This window comes from Lampetra fluviatilis, chromosome 18, assembly GCF_964198595.1.
Source record: "Lampetra fluviatilis chromosome 18, kcLamFluv1.1, whole genome shotgun sequence".
NCBI classification, from domain to species: Eukaryota; Metazoa; Chordata; class Hyperoartia; order Petromyzontiformes; family Petromyzontidae; genus Lampetra; species Lampetra fluviatilis.
In genome coordinates this window covers 7,391,762-7,416,210 of record NC_136292.1, presented here as the reverse complement: position 1 = coordinate 7,416,210, position 24,449 = coordinate 7,391,762, and the positions used below count along the sequence as shown (strand labels likewise).

The window sequence follows — 24,449 nt, the reverse complement described above, 5'->3', positions numbered from 1 at the left end:
CCCCCGTAAGATCCCCACACCCCCCGTGAGATCTCCACAACCCCGGCGCCCCCCACACCACCCGTGAGATCTCCACAACCCCACACCCCCCACACCCCCCGTGAGATCCCCACAACCCCACACCCCCCACACCCCCCGTAAGATCCCCACACCCCCACACCCCCCGTGAGATCTCCACAACCCCGGCGCCCCCCACACCCCCCGTGAGATCTCCCCCCCCCGCACCCCCCACACCCCCCGTGAGATCTCCACATCCGACCCCCCCCGCACCCCCCTCCACGACGCCTCTCAACCCGCTGCGGGCAGATCTCGCAGGGCCCGACTCACACGGATCCCACCCGGGGCCAGCCCGGCCACGCTATCGCTTGTCACAGACGTGGCCCCGTCATAGGAATGTGGATTTTGTTGTTGTTTTACCACTGGCTCAGGGCCGTGCAATGGGGGAGCAGCAACTGCCCCAATGCTCATTGAGCAGGAGGCCACTAATTACTTTGACTGTGTGGAGTTGGTGTGGAAGTTTCGTCGTTTAGTCGATCCTCAGTTTTGGTCATCATCTTAGCCTGGCCGACTCAAGCAGTCACGCGTTGTCCACTCTTGTTGATTAAATGCGCATGTGAGGCGCGAGCAAAATTGATCGAACGCGATCGTTGGTGTGGCTAATGGCCTGTACAACGGTGCGACTCAAATATCGGATGGGTTATTCAGATGGAGATTTAACGCAGGGGAAATTGAGTTACCGAGATATGGAATGGGATATAATGAGATAGCTGAGGTTAATGATCTATCTGATGCGTTACTGAGATATCTGATGGGTCGATGAGATAGCGGAGCAGGTTAACTATCTATCTCATGGGCTAATGAGGTATCTGATGAGATAGCATGTGAGCCGATAGGTTACCGAGACAGCTGATGAGTTAAGGGAGATATCTTCGGGGCCAATAGGGGAGCTGACAGTGAATGGGGGTGGGTGGGGGGGTTGACAGGGAGCGCTGATGGGTTAATCAATTACCAACGACTCCTCTGTGCTGAGCGACGTGCTGGCCCGGTAAGACGGTGGAAGCCTCGGACACAGAAGTACTTACAGCTGAGAGCCTCCGATCGATAGCGCGCCACGTTGGGAGCGACTCCACTTCAGCAATTGTTTCTTGCTGTGGTTGTCCCACCTGATGACGGACGCTTGTGTTGCGCCCGAAACGTCGTGATTTATTATTTGATTTCTATTATTATTTCTATTATTTTTATTGTTTATTATTTATGTTTATTATTATTTATCTTTACCTACGTGACTCTTACCGAAAAAACGTAAGAGTACGACCCCATCCACCCATACCCCTCTCACCCCCCACTCCTCCAGGGACAGCCCCTAAACGCAGCCATTATCACCATCACTCAGTCTTCCCATTCATTAGCGGGCCCGGTTTGCGCGCCACGTGTGCACTGTCCTGAATATGCATCGGCATCGTCGTCGTCGTCAGCAGACATTGTCTATCCACTGCTGGATGAAGACTTCCCGACGCCGTCGCCATTCTTCACGGTTCAGTGGCGCTGCCATCCATCTCACGCCTGCGCAAACATCGCATCACGCCGCTCCCTCTTCGTCGGCTGCCATTCCATCACCAGCCTGGTCCGTCGGCCACCGCCCCGCCCAGTGATGCGTCCTGCCCATGTCCATTATTTAAACCTAATTGTCAATATCACGGGTCTGGTTTGTGTTTGTCCCTTGTTATTTGCATAGAAGTACAATTGATTTACAATGACCCTGTCAATCCGCTAGTGAATGAAAGCTTCCCCACAGCCTATTTGTAATGATGATTGTTTGACCATATATCGCTACACTGGGGATAGATGTGAGACCAGCATCAAATCCGACCACTCTTTTCTCCCCTGCGCTGATGTTCAGACAACGCATTGTGTACTACTCATTTAAGGCTGAGTTGACCTGTGGGAGGCCCGGAACCGAGACATTCACGACTGATGATAGTCGTAGCCGGGAATCTCACCAAGGTCTCGGGGCCCCATAGCTCACGGCAGCAGCCCCTGCCGCCACCGCACCCAAATATCACAACACATGGTAAAACAAACTATAATAATAAAATAATATTATATATTAAAATAACTACATTAAATCACGACGTTTCGGAAGCAACACAAGCCTCCGTCATCAGGTGTAACTGCTCCAGTAAAATTACTGTAGCGTGTGAAGAGAGCTATTCAAGACACGTGTTTTTTATATAGGAAAAAACCTAAGAGCATGAATCCTTGCAGTCACGAAAGCTTCAAATCTAGAATCACAAGACAAAGATCCCCCCTCCCCCCATGTAGCCTCGACAGACTTTTGGGGCAAGTGCCGTTCGCGAGAAACACGCGCACACACACACACGCGTGCACGTGTGTGTGTGTGCGCGCGCCTGTGCTAGGCGTGATAAGGCATCGCTCATCTGCGTGTGCGCCCGGCCGACACCGGCTGAGCCGCATTCAGGTTTTGTGTCGATTGTAAATGCCAGCGCGGCGCGGGCTCGCCGACGGAGATCGCGAGGGAGGGAGCTGCCCCCGTTTCTACAGCAACTGGAAGGAGGAGCTCTGCACGGCCGCGGTGGCACCACCGCAACGGTTGGTGGCGGTTGGTGGCACCACCTTTGCGGATGGCGGCAGTTGGTGGCACCACCACAGCGGATGGTGGCGGTTGGTGGCACTACCGCAGCAGTGGGTGGCACCACCGCAGCGGTTGGTGGCAGTTGGTGGCACTACCGCAGCAGTTCGTGGCACCACCGCAGCGGTTGGTGGCACCACCGCAGCGGTTGTTGGCGATTGGTGGCACCACCACAGCGGATGGTGGCAGTTGGTGGCACCACCACAGCGGTTGGATCAGAAAAGCAACGACGCGCCGGACAGAGGGCACGGGCGACGCGAGGCGGGTCCGAGTCTGAGCGGCCTTGGCTCTGTGCCCGCGTGTGCGGCGGCAAAGTCAGGGGCGATGTTCCGCTAACGAGGAGGCGCGGGGACCCCGTGGTTGGGGGGCGGCGACGCGAACAAACAATTACGAGTGAGTTTAACGCGTAGTCGTAGGCTTTCGTGACCAATATCATCCACAAGAGGTTTTTTGTTGGCTTAGATCGCGTGAATATAAACGCGTCGTTAAACCCGCCACCGCACATATTATGAATTATGAGTGAGGCGGAGAAGACGCGAGGAGCACAGAGGCGATCGGGGGGCTGACGGAGCGTGAAGGGCAGACGTTGCTGCAATCTACCCAAGGCGACCGGCGCACGCGGCGAGGCTGATCCGCTGGGTCGCGGAGGAGGTTGCGCGACCTGGTCTAATTGTAAATATCGTGACCGAGACAGCGAGTGCGATGTCGCTCGCTCCCAAGGTCAGGAGGTCACCGCGGCCAATGCTGGTGAATGTGGGTGCCACCACAGCCCACCGCCCGAGCCTCTCCATCGTTTGCTCGATCTTGAAGCTGTTCGGCCGTACGATTTCATCATTCCATTGTCACGCAGTTGACACATCCTTCAATGGCCGCTGTTACAGCCTCACCACCACCTGGTTTTTATTATTCCCCGGGGCCACAGACTCTGGATGCCTGTAGGAATTTCCCCCCCCCCCATCCTGCACCGTGTCCCACCCATCACAACCAGATCACAATCGAACCCCTTGTCTGGCACTCAGAGCCGTCCCTAGGGTGCACGGCGAATCTGGGCGACCGCTGCGGGCCCCGCGCTTTGGGGGGGGGGGGGAGGCGCTTCGACGTCGCGGTGTCAGCTGTAATGCAGGTTTAGTTAGCGAGCGTCGGGAGGGCACACAGTGGGATTAGCCCCAGGCCCCGCGCCCCTCCACCCCCCCCCCCCCCCTGTGGACGGCGCTGCCGCCACACTACAATATCTCAACTCTCAAGTTGCTTTTCCCATCGTGCCCAGAATTCCCACCCGTGCGCCGGTATTTATACGTTGCTTCGATGCCTTTTTAAAATCCTTTATATTAAGTTCACTTGCTTGCTTGCTTGCGCGCTTACGACCGTGCAAATCTTTCGGTCGTTTTTTAACCCACTTCCCGTGATCTAATCGAGCTGACATTTTGCACACAGACTCGTTGTGCGTGACAATTTATTTTCGTGAAATGTTTTTTCCAAAATGTTACACTTTTTAGGAATAAATTAATTATATTTAATTACCAATTGCTTCATGGTGGCAGACAATCATCTGACCCATAGGTGGCAGCCATCTCAAGCCAGAGGACGAGAAGACTCTAGCCGCCACGCATATAAAGGATTTATAGTGAAAAACTTTGTTTTTACGGGTTAATTTTTTTTTGCATTGCTTCGGTAAAGACGCGGCTTCTCTCTCACCCACTCCCCACGGCGGTTCGCGGACTGCACCGTGAACCCGGCGAGCGTCGTCGGTGAGGAGTGATTTGTGCTGCGTCTCCACCTTCACCGATGCGCACTGCCCAACGCGGCCAAATATGGGTCACTCATCCCTTATGACCTCTCCCCATGACCGTCCTGTCACGATGTGTGGGGGAGTGGGCAGGGGGGGGCCTTCGTCCGCTCACAGTTAAACAAATTGCACCTCTCACCCCGCAGCCGCCGTGTTACATAAACGTCGCGTGCACGATGATCCGGTCCCGCGGGGGATTGTAATGAAAACGGCCGCAGCAGACGGAGTGAGACGAACAGCGTTCATCTTACACAGATGCCCGGTGGGGTTGGGCCAGGGGGGTGACCTTTGCCCTCCGTCGTCCCGCCGACAACCCACGCTGGGGTGCACGAGACGTGGGTCACTCTGCGGGGAAAGATACAAAAAGCCCCCACGCTCGACCTCGCATCGCCAGCTCGCGTTGCTGCGCAGCGCTGCGGTGGCTAATGGGAATTTATTTGATATCGTAATAATGCAGTGACATATAATATATATACGCACACGCGATGCCGCTGTGGTGTAATGGTTAGCACACTCGACTTGGTAATCCAGAGGTCGTTGGTCCGGTCTGGTTCCTCCCCAACCCCCACCACGTGTTGCGGGGGAAAGTGTGGGTCCTTCCACGTCTTCCGGGCCGTCTGACCGGCGTGGAAGAGTAGACCAAATACCACCTCGAGGGTTATCTATGCCACGTCACGGCACTTCTATATAAATGCAAGTTGGGGATAGGCGAGTGCGTTAACGAAGAGCAAATTGACGTAATACGGTACAACAATAACATCACAATTACTGTGCCCAATTGTAATGTCTCTGCGTGCTGCTTCCAAGAAGCCCAATCACAGCACGGGGAGCTCCGAATCCGTGCCTCTTCTCTGGTGACATCCACTGTACGGGACTCTTATCTCGCTCAATCGCACCCTCGCACTCGCCCTGCCCTCCTGCTGCTGCTGCCCTGCGCCGGTTGTAGCATCTCCATAGCTCCCCTAATCTACGAATCTCATTTCCGTGCGGGTTTATGGCTCTATTTCTGAATCTATTTGTCTTGATGTGGGCATGTGGGTTGCTTTGTGAGTCTATGGGTCTCGGTGTGAGCCTGTGGGTCTGTGTGTGTGAAATTATGGGTCTGAGTGTGAGCCTGTGGGTCTCTGTGTGTGAAATTATGGGTCTGAGTGTGAACATGTGGGTCTGTGACTCTGTGTGTGTGAAACTATGGGTCTGCGTGTAAATGTGGATCTTTGTGTGTGAAACTATGGGTCTGAGTGTGAGCCTGTGGGTCTCTGCGTGAGCCCGTGGGTCTCTGCGTGAGCCTGTGGTTTCTAATCTCTACAATCCTGCTCATTGCATATTTTTTGGAATTTCTCTACATAAATTCAATTTGGGGACAAGACACTCTGTTAATGAATAGCCACTTTGCTGTAATACAATAATACATATAACTATTATTGTGCCCGATTAGAATATCCGTAACCTACGCGAACACATAAACGCAATTTGGGGCACGAGGCTGCGATAATAAAGAGCGGCTCTCCAGTGCGTGGGAGGAATATACTTTATAATGAGATCCTTGAATAATCTCAGCTGGGACACTGGCTCATTACCCCCGAGGTTGCCAGCTACTCTGATTGCGCGAGGGCAGAGAAACGCGCCCGTGACGTTCCAGCGACGTTCCAGCGACGTTCCACACAACCTACGCAAGAGCTGCATCGTCAACTCGCGACTCGCCACCACTTCGCCGGGATTAGGTTCAATCCCACAGTCAATGCCCCTTCGGACTTGCGCTCGCTCTTAACTGGTGGGGGGCGCCACGGTGGCGAGATGTTATCTCCCTCGCCTGGTATGCAGGAGGTCGTGTGTTCGATCCCAACCCTGACGCCTGCTGTATAGTTGGGAGTTTGCCCGTCTCTCTCGCCATGGTTGCGTGGATTTTTATCCGGTTCTTCCAGTTTTTTTCACCCGGCATTTCGAAGCAGGGCATTTAAATAATTATTTTGCCTGCTATACATTTCCACGCGATGATAAGCCACGTCGTTGAGCTGCTATTATTTGTGATAGCAAGGTAGCTTCTGAAAAAAATTGCTGTATAGCTCAGTGAGCTTTACCTGGTAAAATAAAACACGGTTTGATAGTTTTTAGTCTCGCTTGATTCCTCCTCCATTTGCCGCTTGTGTAGAGGAGAGGCAACGAGAGCGGCCACTCTGGCTTTTCTTCGCAATCACGCCAGGCCTGGCTCCAGCTCCTCTCGCTCGGGGTCAGGGTGGGTGGGGGGCAGTAGATCTGCTGTCGTGTGTGTGGGGCCACTCTAGCAGCAGTGCAGGGCCCACTTCGGCACCACCCCCCTCCCCTCGCCTCCTCGAAGTGGCGACTCCTTTTCCTCGCACGACCGCGCCGTCGCCTCGTCGCAAGTTGCCCGATTATGCTGTCGATCTGACCATTACAGTGGCCTCGTTGTGTTTCATGTTCTAAGCAACTTAATCCAGCGGCATTGGATGGTCGCTTGTATTGTGTTCATATTAGAAGCGTCGTCTTTTGTTCAGGTTCGGGTGACTCAGTCACATATTCACTTGAAGATTTTTTTGTTCATGTTTTTGTTTTTTTGTTTGTTGCGGTTGCACCCGATTCAAGAGCCGAATGGCTCACAGGGCTATACCTAATAAATGAACTTGACTTTAGCAATATAGTTTGTACAAATGTTGGAACTTCTTTTGCGCCGTATGTAGCCAACCGTGCTCATCGGAGGTGCGAATGTAGGTTTTAGACATACCGAGTTTAGATTTAAGCAAAGCCCCGCGTATCCCCTGAGTTGCTGTAACACGCAGACGCTATTGCAAATTGAAGTTGCCCTCGTGTGGTGCAAGGGTCTGCGTCAAGAGTTGAGAGGAAATGCAGCAATTCGGGTTTATTGCGTAACAAGCGGATAATGTGCGTTTGTTCGCCTGGTGACCTCGGCTCTGCTTGTTGTGCAATATTCCTGAAGGGCCCTGCTGCCCGCGTTCCCTGCAATGATCGATGCTTTTGTTGTTGTGTTGTTGCTGCTGCTGCTGCTACTGTTACTCACATACCACGGATCTTCCGTTGTAGAATAGCTACACGGGACCATAATCCGTGAAGCGAATCAAATCAACTTAAACTCCTCCGAGACCTCCTCCCGTAGCGTTCCTCCGAGTCGAATGAGTCATTATTTGAAGGCTTATAGCTTATGATATCCCCGTCGAAACTTTACTTTAAGACAACCGCACATTCCACCCGATAATTCGGTGTATTATCCAGCACGCCATTGTCTATCCGCTGGATCAGTTACGATGGCATGGAGCGAGACGCGTGGCCCTTTAAAAAAAATCGCAGCCCCGAGGAGGCGCGTGGTGTATAAAGTGGTGAGTGGCGGTGGTGGTTGTGGCGGTGAGGGTCAGGCGAGTGGCGATTGTCTGACGAGGCTCAGGTGAGCGTCACGTGAGTGGTGAATCACCCCCCCCCCCCGTCCGTAGGACGGGCTGCCCACAAGTACAGTCCGGTAATCACGCACGCTGCACCACCACCACCACCGCCTCCGCATTGTCACCAGGACCCCTTCTCATCGTCGGAGTTTCGGTTCGGGAAAGTCGGGACTGTCCTGGGTGGCGCGGTGCTGCGAGGCCGCCGTCGTTTGTTTGTTTGTTGTTGTTTATCGTGCGAGCAGATGGCGCCGTGCCCTCAATGTCGTCCGCTACTCCTCCTGTGCGGCAACCCCCCGGCGCGCAGCCTCTCGCGTGTCCCAGCAGGGGTCCCAGCAGGGGTCTCAGCAGGGGTCTCAGCAGGGGTCTCAGCAGGGGTCTCAGCAGGGGTCTCAGCAGGGGCACCATTGACCAGAACGAGGAGATTTATACTGCAGGAGGAAACCGATGAGCTATAAAGCTCTTTTCAACAGATTTCCAGTCGCGGCGGGTCAGAACGTTTCAACAGCAAACAATAAAGAAACACGATAGGAGCGCAAAGTATAGCAGAGGTGAACATATCGCTTAAAAATATATTCAAATAAAAAATGTTTCTCTTATCAGGTACAGTCCACTGAACTATTAACTTATTTTTCAGTATTGGGGTCACGCCGCGTTCCGTGAGCCCCCCCCCACCCCGCCGATTCACGAGTCAACCCCTTCCCGTTGCGGGCGACTGCCTAAGAGACACGGCAGCTGTGGGTAGGGGCGATGGAAATGAAAGTACACAGCGCTTTAGAGATTTACCCAATTTTACGGAACGCGCTTTCATGTGCGCGTGCAACGAAATGGGCGATGCTCTCACACGAAAGCAGAAAATTGTATTCAGGAAAAAAAAATCGAGAGGCGAACGCTCGGAACAAATGGATTGGAGATTTTAAAAATAAAATCAAACGTAAAGTGGCCGTGGTGCAGAACGCGCCGCTAGGACGGATGCTGGTCGGAGCGTGGAGGTAGCGTTGATGGAATCGGCTCGTGCGCAGTCGCCATGTGGACCGTCACATCGCTAGACAATGCTTGGAACACGACTGATGATCGCGACTGATGATGATGATGATGATGACGAATCATTCATTCGTCCAGGCTGCAAATGACACGAATTTCCGTACGCAGAGCCCGTCCCTAGGGTACACGGCGAATCGGAGCGACCGTCCCGGGCCCCGCGCTTTGGGGGGCCCCGCGCTTCGACATCACGTCAGACGTAGTAATACTCCCGGTTTAGTTTGAAGACGTTGAGGGCGGGGGGGGAGGCCCACCCGGTGAGGATTGCCCCAGGCCCCGCACCCCCCCCCCCCCTATGGACGGCCCTGCCGGCACGACCTCCGGCTCAGCGACTGCGGCCGTGCACGCGGCCCCACGCTGGAGGACGCTGACAACAGCGGTCTCGTTTCGGCCGACGCGCACCTCCGACGGCATCCCACTTCCCCTGCGGAATTCTCTGACAACTCCTCCCGTTCCACTCTCGCGACTTCCACCCTTCTTCACCCGCGCCGCTTCCACCACCAACGTCCCCCCCCCCCCCAAACCTCCCATCTCCCGTTCCCCCCCCACCCCTGCCCCCGCTGTCAGCTGACACTCACATCCACCTTTGAAGTGATGGCTATTTTTATTTCCTCGCGCCTCGGCACGGCCGTCAAAGCCGGGGGATGATGTCTCCGTTGCTGCGAAGTGGCGGCCTGGGTGAGACGCGCCGAGCGCTGCGCGTGGACCCGGGGTTTTTGCCGCCCGCGCGTGAAGTGGATTCTCCGATTCTCCAGCGGAGCGAGGGTGACGTCTCCTCGGCGGCGCGGTCCTCAATTACCGCAATAGACGGGGTGTTTGTTTCTCGCTGCAACGTTCATCTTAAGCCGGCTCTGAGCATTTAATAAAAAAAAATCCACTCGGGCCGGTGTTGCGGCCTAGCGGCAAGGCATCCGCCGCTTGTTGTTGCGGAGATTCGCGGTTCGAATCCAGTCGCCACCCCGATTAATGCTGCGGGAATATTCGTCGTAAAACAAAATACTCCGCGCTGTCTGCTTCTCGGCGGACGTCGTTAAAGATCCTGCGACGTTATTCGCAAGAGTAGGCCGTCGCGTGCTGGCGGCATGGTCCGAAATTCACGAGTCGATTACTTGTTCAACATCGCGCCCCAATTAACCAATTGCGTACATTACGCACACAAATCGAGCACATCTTCGACTCTTAACGCGTACCATTCGACGTGTGTTTTGCGGGCACGAGAATCGGCTATAATCGACGAGTGGCCGCATCGTCACACACATCATACCCAGTGAGGCATATCAGCCGCAACAGTCGGGGGATCGCTGTTCTGGGAATTTGATTTGGCTCGCCGCGTCCATCGCCCCACATCGCGGTCCTCATGACACTTTACAAATCTGCTCCTGGGACTACAGGACAAAATAATGGAGGACCATTATTGACAGACGTATAGCTTGCAATCTAGTGGTAGTGCCTTACGCCGTCGATCCCTAGCCAAGCCTCGCGGCGTCCCGGAGAAGCCTCGAGTGAGACGTGAAGCCGTGTAGATGGCGCCATCGGCAGCGGCCAAGAACGCGGCGCCACGGGCAACATCGCCAATCAGGGGCGGTTCGGGTGGTTGGGGTGGTTGGGGTCACCGTGCCATCGCTACCGCGCGGGCCCACACGGCGCACGAAGCGTCACTCGACCAGAAAGCGACGGCGACAGCTTTGTGTGTTCTGGCTCGACGGCCGGAGCGAGGGCACGCGGTGGCCCCGGTCGCCTCGCGGTCGATGGCGCGTGAATCGCGGTGGCGGAAAGCAACAACAACAACAACAACGACGACAAACTGATCGGCATCCGGTCACGTTGGTTCCTTCCCGGCTCCGCGAACTTCACCTGCACGGACGCAACTCGGCTGCTGCTGCAGCAGCAGCAGGAGCAGCAGGAGCAGCAACCGCCGCCGCTGCTGCTGCTGCTTGCGACCCCACGGACGTGGCACCGAGCGGGGGAAGCTCATGGCTAATTTATCGGGGGCACGTTTAATATTGCATGGCTGCGCGCTTGCGTGCGAGGCTGGCTCGCCGGCTGATGGGTAATGAGACGGGACTGTCTAATGGGTTCCTGTAGCCCACATCTGCCGGAGCGTCCGCGTGTGTCTAGAGAAGAGGGCAACGCGCGACTCTGTGGCAGACCCGCTCGCCCGCGCGGCGTCTCCACGCACGGGGAGACTTCTGACGTGGAGATGATGGAGGAGATGGACCTCACTCCCCGGCAACCTCCACCTCTCGGCAACCTTCATCTCCCTCGACCTACAGTCACGTCCCGTCTGCTTCCCAGCAATTTCCACCTCTCATCAAGCACAAATTAACTTCCATCACCCATCAACCTCTTGTCCCACCTTCACCTAGCGGCAAAGCTGCCACCCCTCCATCGCCCATCTGACCTCCGATCGACCGTCAGCACGCATCCACCTCCACCTCGCTCATCAACCTCCACGGCACAGCCGAGCATCAGAAATTTCCGTCTCCGCCCGCCCATCGCGACGCCTCTTGAGAATCTCCGACCCCCCCCCCCCTCCCTCCCTGTGTCCACCAAGCCGAGGGGCCTTTTGCTGAGGGTTTTCAACGCGAGAGGGGCGAGCGCGCGTCCACCTGAGCCACCGCACCTCCACCTCTCTCGCCTCCTCCCTACACTCCGCACAACGGCAGCTACGGCGACGAGGAGCGGGAGGAGGAATGTCACTCCCCTTCAGCGATGCTCTACATCGTCGTGGTTCCACATGGCGATTCAATATCAAACATTTTTTTCCCTTCGAGATATTTCCCTTCCCCCCACCCTCCCCCCGGCCGTTTGCATCGTTCATCGATTGTTTTGCCTCGTTCCTATAGCTATGTTCGCTCCGTTGTCCTGAATGTAATGGTCGCTTATCGAACGCGTTTTTTTGTCGTCGTGCGTAATCGATTCTCACCCCCCGATTTTTCGGCGTGTGTCTCGTGAGCTTGAGAATCGATTTTAATCGATTAAGCGATGCGTCGTTACGCAGGGCCTCGTTTCCTCACTCGATGTTTTGTGGAACGCCGCCAGGCGCGGTTTCAGTCGCGATTATGAGAGTAAGGCACTTCCACTAGAGCACACGCTACGGGGCCGTCCATAAATGACGTCACGCAATTTTGGACGATTTTTGACCCCCCCCCACCTCGTCAAACGGCGTCACAAAAAGTCAGACCCCCCCTCAAATATGACGTCACAAAGATCTGCCCCCCTCCCAAAACCATATATCCATTTTGAAAATAAAACATGCTTAAAATAGCTTTGAACTATTGTCATTGTAGTGCGTATTTAATGTGGCGCTGCACTCTGATGTTGTAGGAGAAAACATTTATTAAAAAGTCTATTTAATTAAGTAGAACGTGTTGTCTATATTTATTTAAAGTTGCGCATTTTGATGTGACGTCACATTTATCAACCCTTCCCCCCTCGTCACACATCGTCACAAATGTCTGACCCCCCCCCAGGTGCGTGACGTCATTTATGGACGGCCCCCACGCCTATCCACCACATCGCGATATTATTGCTCCGTATTGTTCTATATGACCCTATGAGCAATGAACTATTTGTCTTTTGTCAACGTGACACTTTTTTACTGATTGGCCGTGTCGGGTGGTGGAGGGTTACGACACATTTATAAATAACGCGATCTAAACCCAAAAACGTTGATTATGAATAATATTGGTCGCGAAAGCCTACGTGTTAAACTCGACATTTACTGTACACACAGGAGGACAAGCTCAGGTGAGATGGATGTGGCGTGCCGGAAAACGCGCTGTCGTTCGGCGCCTTCGTTACGATGAACGGGGGGGGGGGGGGGGGGGAGACCCCCAGGGGGGGGGAAGACCCCCGATCCCGGACGCAGGGTTTCGTGCTGAGATATCCTGGCTGCTCCTCGCACGCTCCGATTTCCCAGCAGGGAGATTGATAGTTGTGACCGATTCGAGGGAGGAGACGCCGATGCGTCACCGGTCATCGTCGTCGTCGCTACTGTTCATCGTCATCATCACCGTCGTCATCATCACCGTCGTAATCATCGTCATCATCACCGTCGTCATCATCGTCATGAGCATCGTCGTCATGAGGATAGTCGTCATCGTCGTCGTCATCGTCGTCATGAGCATCGTCGTCATGAGGATAGTCGTCATCGTCGTCGTCATCATCGTCGTCGTCATGAGGATAGTCGTCATCATCATCGTCGTCATCGTCGTCATCATCGTCGTTGTCATGAGGATAGTCGTCATCATCATCGTCGTCATCAGCATCGTCATTATCGTCGTCGTCTAATCGCGATTCGCAATAACCCCCCACGCGCGCGCAGGGAGCACGTGGCGCCTACCTCCCGGGGCGCAATTAAAATCACCGCCCGCGAGCCGCGTCCCGTGCGATGTTGTTGTTGTCATCGCTGCCCACGCCGCTGCCGCCCACGGAGAGAAAGGGAGACATTCCCTGGGGACAAATGAAAAAAATTCTCCTTCCCGTAACGAAGGCCCCGCGGGTCTCCCCCGCGGGTCTCCCCCGCCAGCGCGATCGCTGGGCCACATCTCTGGGGGATAGATAAAGCGACGTCCGCCAGACGCGGTGCCAAACGGTGGCGCTTACCCCACCCCCGCCCCCCCACCCCCTCCTCACCGTGACCACGCTGAGGTGTGCCGGCATCGGTGAGCGACGGGAGCGGTGGTGGTGAGGTTTGAGAGGGGACGGTGAACTCGACCGACTGGGTTTGATTCTCGGACATGGCAAACATCAGTGGTGGGTGATACCTAAAATCAATCCCTGGGCATTACAGTACCAGGGATTTGTTTCTCATCGAATATTTTTTTTGCTGGTTCACTTGTGGACTGGAGTAGCTGGCACGTGACTCGTAACCATAGATGTATACTGGATGTGGTGTGCCGAGGGAATTAACATTTTCCCGGTCGCCGACCCGGACAGAGCCGGCTGGAATAAAGCCCTGGCGGGTGCCGCCGTGGGCGCATTCTCCGTGGCGACGGACGGTGGAGAATTTATTTCAAAATCAAATTCGGGTGTCACTTCCACCAACCCGCACTGAGCAGCGTGGAGAAATACGGTCAATGACCGGCACGGCGTGGGGGTAGGCTATTATCACCGCCAAGCCACTGTTCATCCGGCGTGGCGTGGGCTCACAGAGGGATTAATTCTTAACACCGCCGCTGCACGAGGCTGCAACATCTGTCCACCTCTGGGAGGCCCGCTTCTTCGGGAAGCAGCTTATCAAGTTCCTCCTCCATCTGGCGCCCAGCACTTTGTGAGTTCCCCCAGCACCCCGAGGCGTAGCGGGGGACTCGTGGCACTGAACCAAGAAACAATTTGGCAGTCGCGCGTGAAGGGTGCCAGGGGGTCGTCGATAAAAAAAAGCCACGGGCAGAGAGCGGGAAACGCCAGACGCAAGTCCGGGCATCACGATCGAGCGCAGGTTGAGCACCCGCATAGCAGGGCGATTCTCGTCCTGGTCAGACGCACGGAGATCGGCAGTGGGATGGCCAAGGCCGATTACCAAGTCTTGGGAATTGTCAAAAGAGCGGCGAGTGGCGTGTTGCCAGTACTCGTACACGCGGATGCATCGATGTACGAAGACGCAAACTGCACCCTGCCGCATCGCAGATGCGGCAGGGTGCATCATGCGCCCAAACTCTGGCGCATCAAAGCCGACAATCACAGACCGCACGCTCTCCGGCACATTCGGGACTCTCTCTCTGCGAGCTTCAAATATTTTCCTGCAGCGGGCCAGTCACCCGAAGCATCAAGCATCTTTCTTTCCTCCCGGTGACGTTCCAAAAAATAAAAATCAACTTGTTCTTCTCGTTAACGGGCATCCTATTGCTCGCGCGCGCTCGCTTCACGCAGCGCCGAGGTGCCGAGGTGCGTTCACGACGGGAGGCGCCGAGGTTTCACGTGCGCCTAATGCGCTTGATCGAGCACAAACTAATCAGCCCGGTCAAGATGACAGATAGTCGCCATCGCAGAAACGCCGCAGCGCGATATTTCTCCGCACAGCGGCGCGAGGCGAGAGCCCCCAATTCCGCGACACGTTCACCGGACGGTGGCGGAGACGCGGGCAGCCCGGGGCCTGTTCTCCGATCGACCGCGGAAACGCCTTGCGGCCAGTCACAAGGGCTGCTCGTCAGAACCGGAGGGCCGCGGCTCGTGAAACCACCTCGGTGTGGGTGGGCACGGCGCACCGCACCGCGCCAACGAATCACAGCGCCACCACTCCCCACACCACGACAGCCGCCTGTGCCGGGCAAAGGTGCACCTTGAGGCCTCCTGAAGTGCGGGAAGTTCGCTGACAGTAGGTCACGGGACAGACTCAGGCGCCATGGGTTGACTTACTGAGATGACCGATACCTGGGCACGCACGCGAACGCACACCGGAAGCTGCCTACAAAGTTCTTCAAATCATGACTTTGTGGTACAAAAATAAAGATCCACAGTTCACTCTCATCGATGATTTATGGCAAGGGCTATCAGCGAACGACTATTAAGGCCGACACGTCCTAGCACATGGAGTCGTAGTGAAGAGTTTGAAAATCCGGCAAATTGTATGAAAATTAAATGTGATTGCTACATTTTCGGGGAAAGGCACAAACAAAACCGGGCAACATATGCAGGGAAAACTGAGACGAAAAAATATTGAAAAAATACTTGAATCGTAGCCAGTGTTGTATATGTGCACCAGAGATAATCAAATCTTTGGCTATCAATCAGAAACAGACTCGGAATGATGATGGTGATGCTGATAGCGGAGATGATGGTGATGGAAGTTGTTGATAATGGTAATGAAGGTGATGACGGTGACGATGATGATGATTACGACGATGGCGACAACGATGACAACGGCGATGATTAATGACGGAGAAAATTGCACGCTTGATATTCTCACAGCGGGGGGGGGGAGAGATGTTGGATATTTTTCGCTCGGTCTCTTGGCAGCTCTGACGTCTAACTCAGAGAAATATAATAATACAAAAAATATCGAAAAAATACAGAGACGGAGAAACGGAGAAACCCAAAAGCTTCACTACGGGGCCGAAGCTCCACACTGCCGCAAAGCATCGCACCCTTCCTCCCCCCACCGCGCAATCTCCACAGAGTCGATATAAAATATGCGATAACAAATGAAATAGCAAGGCACGGGGCCTTTATCTCGGCAACTGACGGCGCAAGGGTAGAGTGGGTGATGGCAGAGGGGGCGAGGAAGAGACGGAGCCAGCTGCGGCTCACATCCCAGCAAGACTTCACACGAAGACAAAATCCAAAATACACCACGGCCGCTATCTTGTAGCAACAGTCACACGCAAGACTGTGCGCGTCCCGGGGCTTGTGCCAAGCGAGTCCGAAGAAGCCTCCGTCAATGTGAAGGGTAAACAGACCGTTTGCACCTTGGCGCAGGGTTAAATGAACGTCCCAGGCACGTTCGTCGCCATCGTCAGCCACGGCGCACGAGGCGACCCGTCGACACAGATCACGGCTCCCACCGCTGTCGAACGAGACACGCGCGTGACGCGCCCGTGCGCATCCGTGAATAGAGGGTTGTTTTTAAATCCTTTATATTAAGTTCACTTGCTTGCGCGCTTACGACCGTGCACAACTTTTGGTCGTTTTTTAACCCACTTCCCGTGATCCATTCGAGCTGACATTTTGCACACAGACTCTTTGTGCGTGACAATGTATATTTGTGAAAAACATTTCCTAAATTTTACACTTTTTAGGATTTTTTTAAAATATTTAATTACCAATCGCTTAATGGTAGCAGGCAATCATCTGACCCATAGGTGGCAGCCATCTCAAGCCAGAGGACGAGAGGACTCTAGCCGCCACGCATATAAAGGATTTATAGTGAAAAACTTTGTTTTTACGGGTTAATTTTTTATGGGTTAGATCGCGTAAATATAAATGTGTCGTTAAACTCGCCACCGCCCGACACAGCCAATTCGTGAGGTTGGTGTTACTAGTACAGCACACCGATGTGTTGGAGAGCAAATCTACAACTTTTACATCCATTCTCGCCATCATTGGCGGGTCATGATCCATCCACTGCTGGATAAAAGCCTCCTAAAGCCATCGCACTCCTGCGATGCATCAGTCCGTCTTGCTCCTGGCACACGAGCTGTTTGTATCGCTCCATCTCCACGATGGGCGGTCTCTCGGGCTCGTGCCAACATTGCCTTGCAACAGACAAATTAATAACATGTAACTTTGGTTAAACGTGGAGTCAACGTTGGGCTGACGTTGCTCCAACGGTTCCAACCACGTGCCAAAGTTGGACCAACGTTGCATGTTTACTGGGATACAGTAAGCTAACGTTGTGAGCCATGGCCCTTCTTCGGGAGAGATTCATGTGTGTGTGTGCGTGTTGTAATGCTTTTCAATTAGATGTTTTTGCTGTTTTAGTTCAGCATCGTGAGACGCGGTCACATTGAGACACCGTCCATACAAACACACACCACTGCCAACTCAGCACCTTAACGTTTTTTGTCTGGATAGCACGCAACAATAAAAATACATAAAATAAAACTACGTTATAATCCATCAGCCTTTGGGCCGGCACGGGGCTTAATTTCTCGCTCAGTATTTTTTCGGCACGCCACTAGGCCGGCTTGGAGTTAGGATTGTCGACGAAAAGCCGCCACTCCTATCCGTAATCATCCCCTATTATCGTACCTCGTATATCCCAATAATCCCATGAAGAGGGGGTTATACAAATTAAACGAGGCCTAAAAACAAGGTGAGATATGGCGTGAACAAAAACACTCCCAGGGAACAACGTTCTGGACCGTCCTGGCTGAAACTTATCTCTGGACCCGCCACCGAGTTCCAGCTCCTCTCGTTTCGGGGGCAGGGGGTGGCCAGTGAAGCTGTGGTGTGTGTGGGGGTGGCGGTGCCACCGTGACACTGATTCTCCGCGAGGGAGGAGCGTGGGACTTGTGTGGTACCACAGGGGCGCATTTGGTGGCTTGGCGCTCAAGTGTCCTCCTCCAGCTCGCGTCGCCGGCCCTGACCGTTGCTGCCAGCCGAGCGTTCCGTCTCCGCAGCGGCGGACACCTGGGGCCGCTTTCGAGTTTGTCGCCCCGACTCGGAAAAGTCTGGAGAGCGGTGGAGCTGCCCACGCGGTCCCACGCAGCCGCGTTGTGACACTTCACAAACGCCAACCACAAAATTTGCCCGTAGATTATTCAGATTATTTTGCTGCTGTACATTTACACACGATAAGCCACTTCGTTGAGCTGTCATTTGTGGCCAGGTCGCTTCTGAAAAACGAGTTAATAACTCGGTGGGTTATACCTGGTAAGATAAAAAAAAATAGTTTAGTTTTATATATTTTCTCAAGTGATTTGTTTATCTTTTCTATACCTAGCACTGCTATCAAGTTTTTGTGCTGTCGTTGAAACATTCTGACCCACCCCGACTGGACATCTGTGGAAAAAAAGCTTCTCAGCTCATCGGATTCCTTCAACATAAATATTCCTCTTGATATGCAAATTCCTTTGTCAAGGCGCCCAGCTTATATATATGCTCCAAGCTCGTGTGCTGTTTCATTCAGACTCTGTCGCCTCGACGGACCTGGTTTTCACCTGAGGACGGCTGCTTGCGTTGTGGCCGAAACGTCGTGAGAATAATTTTATTATGTTTTATTTTTATTATTTTATTACTTCCCTTCTACGTGACTTTACCGAAAGAACCAAGAAGATGAATCCCTGCAGTCAAGAAAGCTTTAAATCGAAAAATAAATATTCTGATTCTAGCGATGCCATCACAGAGTGCCCGAGTGTAACTTTGAAGTCCTTTTTCTGCGCGAACGAAGATTCGCAGTTTTAGCCGCCCATCACCGCCCCGACGAGAGGCTCCGTAGGTTCTGGTTCCCTCGGGAATCAGTTTCGCCAAACCTCACCACGCCGGTCGACGCGAGTTGGTGAAGCGATGCGGGGGGAAGGAGGTGGCGGGTGGGGTGGAGTCCACAACCGGCGTTTCGGTATCACTCCGAGCCACTAATGTCAGCCGTGGTCGGGAATCGAAACTCGGGTGGCGCTCGCCACCGCCGTGACCGCGGCCCCAACCTGCCCTCTCTCTCTGGGTGCGCAATGAGCGTTGGGGATGGCGGTGGCGATGCGGCGGCCGTGTCCACGACGTCCAGCGCCGCCCGCTTGTGCTCACGACGGCCGTGCTCGTGAGCTGTCGCCGCTCGGTGCGACATTTCGTCTCACTTTGGTCCAGCTCCGTGCGCAGTTCATGTTCGTGGCTCAGTGCGCTAACCAGTGCGCCACCGCTCCACTCAGCCGTGCTGTTTGCAAGCATCGAGTACGTGCCGTGCACGTAACATCATGAGCATCTCATTTGGACGATTCCCAAAAATAATTATTAGTCGTTACGTGCACAAGTCGCGAGAGAGTGGAGCGGTGGCGCACTGGTTAGCGCACTGAGCGATGAACATGGAAACCTGAGTTCGAATCCCGACCACGGTTAACATCCTGGGGTCTCAACACACACTGGCCCATGGTGGTGAAGTATGGTCAATCAACCCTCATGACCGACACGGCACGGGCAAGACTTCACCCAGCAGTGGATTGACACGGGCTTAAAACTGTTGACTATTTGGTTTTGTATATTATATTGCCGTTAAGTTGACTATGAGGTGTAATCACCACTGTCCCCCTGTCTCCGTGCTCCGCAATCAACTGCGTGGCCATTTCACGGGGCCATAAATAATAACAACCACCACTCCGAGTGGTGGTGAGCGAGCCAGCTGCCTGCTCCACCCGCTCTCCACAAAGACAAAGATCCCCCCCATAGCTTTCAACATAGTTTTAGGGCAAGTGCTGTTCACAAACGACACGGCACACATCACAGCACCACGCCCGCCTTTGTCTCCCCAGTGGCGATGTTTTACACAGCGCGCAAGGTACTCATTTGAGGCTGAGTCGACCTAGGGGAGGCCCATGATCGATTCAGAGAATCGTCATTGGTGTTGACCGCGAGCGTGAATCGAACTCGGATCGCCGGATTCGTACCGCAGCGCACTAACCACTACACTACCGCTCCCCACACACAGAGAACACAAAGACAAAGATCCCCCGTATAGCCTTAACATACTGTAGGGGCAAGTGCTGTTATCGAGCACCTATGAAGGCCAGCACGGCACACGAGGGGGTGGGTGGCCAACACCACGCCCGACACAGACAGACACACACACACAGACACACACACACAGAGACACACACACAGACACACACACAGACACACACACACACAGACACACACACACGCTGCCAGACTCTCCCATCGCACTCCGAGTGGCGTCTGAATGAAGGGAGAAGTGCAGAAACCCCGAGCTCTGACAGCGCTGACAGCGCTGACAGCCGACGCGTCCCACACTACACACACCTGCCTATTGTACATCCATCACTACACTCACCTGCCTATTGTACATCCATCACTACACTCACCTGCCTATTGTACATCCATCACTACACACACCTGCCTATTGTACACCCATCACTACACACACCTGCCTATTGTACACCCATCACTACACACACCTGCCTATTGTACACCCATCACTACACACACCTGCCTATTGTACACCCATCACTACACACACCTGCCTATTGTACACCCATCACTACACACACCTACCTATTGTACACCCAACACTACACACACCTACCTATTGTTCACCCATCACTACACACACCTACCTATTGTACACCCATCACTACACACACCTGCCTATTGTATACACCCATCACTACACACACCTGCCTATTGTATACACCCATCACTACACACACCTGCCTATTGTACACACCCATCACTACACACACCTGCCTATTGTATACACCCATCACTACACACACCTGCCTATTGTACACACCCATCACTACACACACCTGCCTATTGTACACACCCATCACTACACACACCTGCCTATTGTACACACCCATCACTACACACACCTACCTATTGTACACCCAACACTACACACACCTACCTATTGTACACCCATCACTACACACACCTGCCTATTGTACATCCATCACTACACACACCTGCCTATTGTACATCCATCACTACACACACCTACCTATTGTACACCCATCACTACACACACCTGCCTATTGTACATCCATCACTACACACACCTGCCTATTGTACATCCATCACTACACACACCTACCTATTGTATACACCCATCACTACACACACCTGCCTATTGTACATCCATCACTACACACACCTGCCTATTGTACATCCATCACTACACACACCTACCTATTGTATACACCCATCACTACACACACCTGCCTATTGTACACACCCATCACTACACACACCTACCTATTGTACACACCCATCACTACACACACCTACCTATTGTACACACAACACTACACACACCTACCTATTGTACACCCATCACTACACACACCTGCCTATTGTACATCCATCACTACACACACCTGCCTATTGTACATCCATCACTACACACACCTACCTATTGTATACACCCATCACTACACACACCTGCCTATTGTACATCCATCACTACACACACCTGCCTATTGTACACCCATCACTACACACACCTGCCTATTGTACATCCATCACTACACACACCTACCTATTGTATACACCCATCACTACACACACCTGCCTATTGTATACACCCATCACTACACACACCTGCCTATTGTACACACCCATCACTACACACACCTGCCTATTGTACACCCATCACTACACACACCTGCCTATTGTACACACCCATCACTACACACACCTGCCTATTGTACACACCCATCACTACACACACCCGCCTATTGTACACACCCATCACTACACACACCTGAATATTGTACACACCCATCACTACACACACCTGCCTATTGTTCACCCATCACTACACACACCTGCCTATTGTTCACCCATCACTACACACACCTACCTATTGTACACACCCATCACTACACACACCTACCTATTGTACACACCCATCACTACACTCACCTGCCTATTGTACATCCATCACTACACTCACCTGCCTATTGTACATCCATCACTACACACACCTGCCTATTGTACACCCATCACTACACACACCTGCCTATTGTACACCCATCACTACACACACCTGCCTATTGTACACCCATCACTACACACACCTGCCTATTGTACACCCATCACTACACACACCTGCCTATTGTACACCCATCACTACACACACCTACCTATTGTACACCCAACACTACACACACCTACCTATTGTTCACCCATCACTACACACACCTACCTATTGTACACCCATCACTACACACACCTGCCTATTGTATACACCCATCACTACACACACCTGCCTATTGTATACACCCATCACTACACACACCTGCCTATTGTACACACCCATCACTACACACACCTGCCTATTGTATACACCCATCACTACACACACCTGCCTATTGTACACACCCATCACTACACACACCTGCCTATTGTACACACCCATCACTACACACACCTACCTATTGTACACCCAACACTACACACACCTACCTATTGTACACCCATCACTACACACACCTGCCTATTGTACATCCATCACTACACACACCTGCCTATTGTACATCCATCACTACACACACCTACCTATTGTATACACCCATCACTACACACACCTGCCTATTGTACACACCCATCACTACACACACCTACCTATTGTACACACCCATCACTACACACACCTACCTATTGTACACACAACACTACACACACCTACCTATTGTACACCCATCACTACACACACCTGCCTATTGTACATCCATCACTACACACACCTGCCTATTGTACATCCATCACTACACACACCTACCTATTGTATACACCCATCACTACACACACCTGCCTATTGTACATCCATCACTACACACACCTGCCTATTGTACACCCATCACTACACACACCTGCCTATTGTACATCCATCACTACACACACCTACCTATTGTATACACCCATCACTACACACACCTGCCTATTGTATACACCCATCACTACACACACCTGCCTATTGTACACACCCATCACTACACACACCTGCCTATTGTACACCCATCACTACACACACCTGCCTATTGTACACACCCATCACTACACACACCTGCCTATTGTACACACCCATCACTACACACACCTGCCTATTGTACACACCCATCACTACACACACCTGACTATTGTACACACCCATCACTACACACACCTGCCTATTGTTCACCCATCACTACACACACCTGCCTATTGTTCACCCATCACTACACACACCTACCTATTGTTCACCCATCACTACACACACCTGCCTATTGTACACCCATCACTACACACACCTACCTATTGTACACACCCATCACTACACACACCTACCTATTGTACACACCCATCACTACACACACCTACCTATTGTACACACCCATCACTACACACACCTACCTATTGTACACACAACACTACACACACCTACCTATTGTACACACCCATCACTACACACACCTGCCTATTGTACACACCCATCACTACACACACCTGCCTATTGTACACACCCATCACTACACACACCTGCCTATTGTACACCCATCACTACACACACCTGCCTATTGTACACACCCATCACTACACACACCTGCCTATTGTACACACCCATCACTACACACACCTGCCTATTGTACACACCCATCACTACACACACCTGCCTATTGTACACACCCATCACTACACACACCTGCCTATTGTACATCCATCACTACACACACCTGCCTATTGTACACCCATCACTACACACACCTGCCTATTGTACACCCATCACTACACACACCTGCCTATTGTATACACCCATCACTACACACACCTGCCTATTGTTCACCCATCACTACACACACCTGCCTATTGTACATCCATCACTACACACACCTGCATATTGTACACACCCATCACTACACACACCTGCCTATTGTACACACCCATCACTACACACACCTGCCTATTGTACACCCATCACTACACACACCTACCTATTGTTCACCCATCACTACACACACCTGCCTATTGTACACACCCATCACTACACACACCTGCCTATTGTACACACCCATCACTACACACACCTGCCTATTGTACACCCATCACTACACACACCTGCCTATTGTACACACCCATCACTACACACACCTGCCTATTGTACACACCCATCACTACACACACCTGCCTATTGTACACACCCATCACTACACACACCTGCCTATTGTACACACCCATCACTACACACACCTGCCTATTGTACATCCATCACTACACACACCTGCCTATTGTACACCCATCACTACACACACCTGCCTATTGTACACCCATCACTACACACACCTGCCTATTGTATACACCCATCACTACACACACCTGCCTATTGTTCACCCATCACTACACACACCTGCCTATTGTACATCCATCACTACACACACCTGCATATTGTACACACCCATCACTACACACACCTGCCTAT

The 24,449-nt window shown here is 52.9% G+C and overlaps 1 protein-coding gene across 5 annotated transcripts in view; it reads right to left on the bottom strand.

The window, feature by feature from the left end:
* LOC144937169 (sodium/calcium exchanger 3-like) overlaps window positions 1-24,449 on the bottom strand; it is a 66,604-nt gene that overhangs the window by 32,839 nt on the left and 9,316 nt on the right. The window lies entirely within an intron of this gene.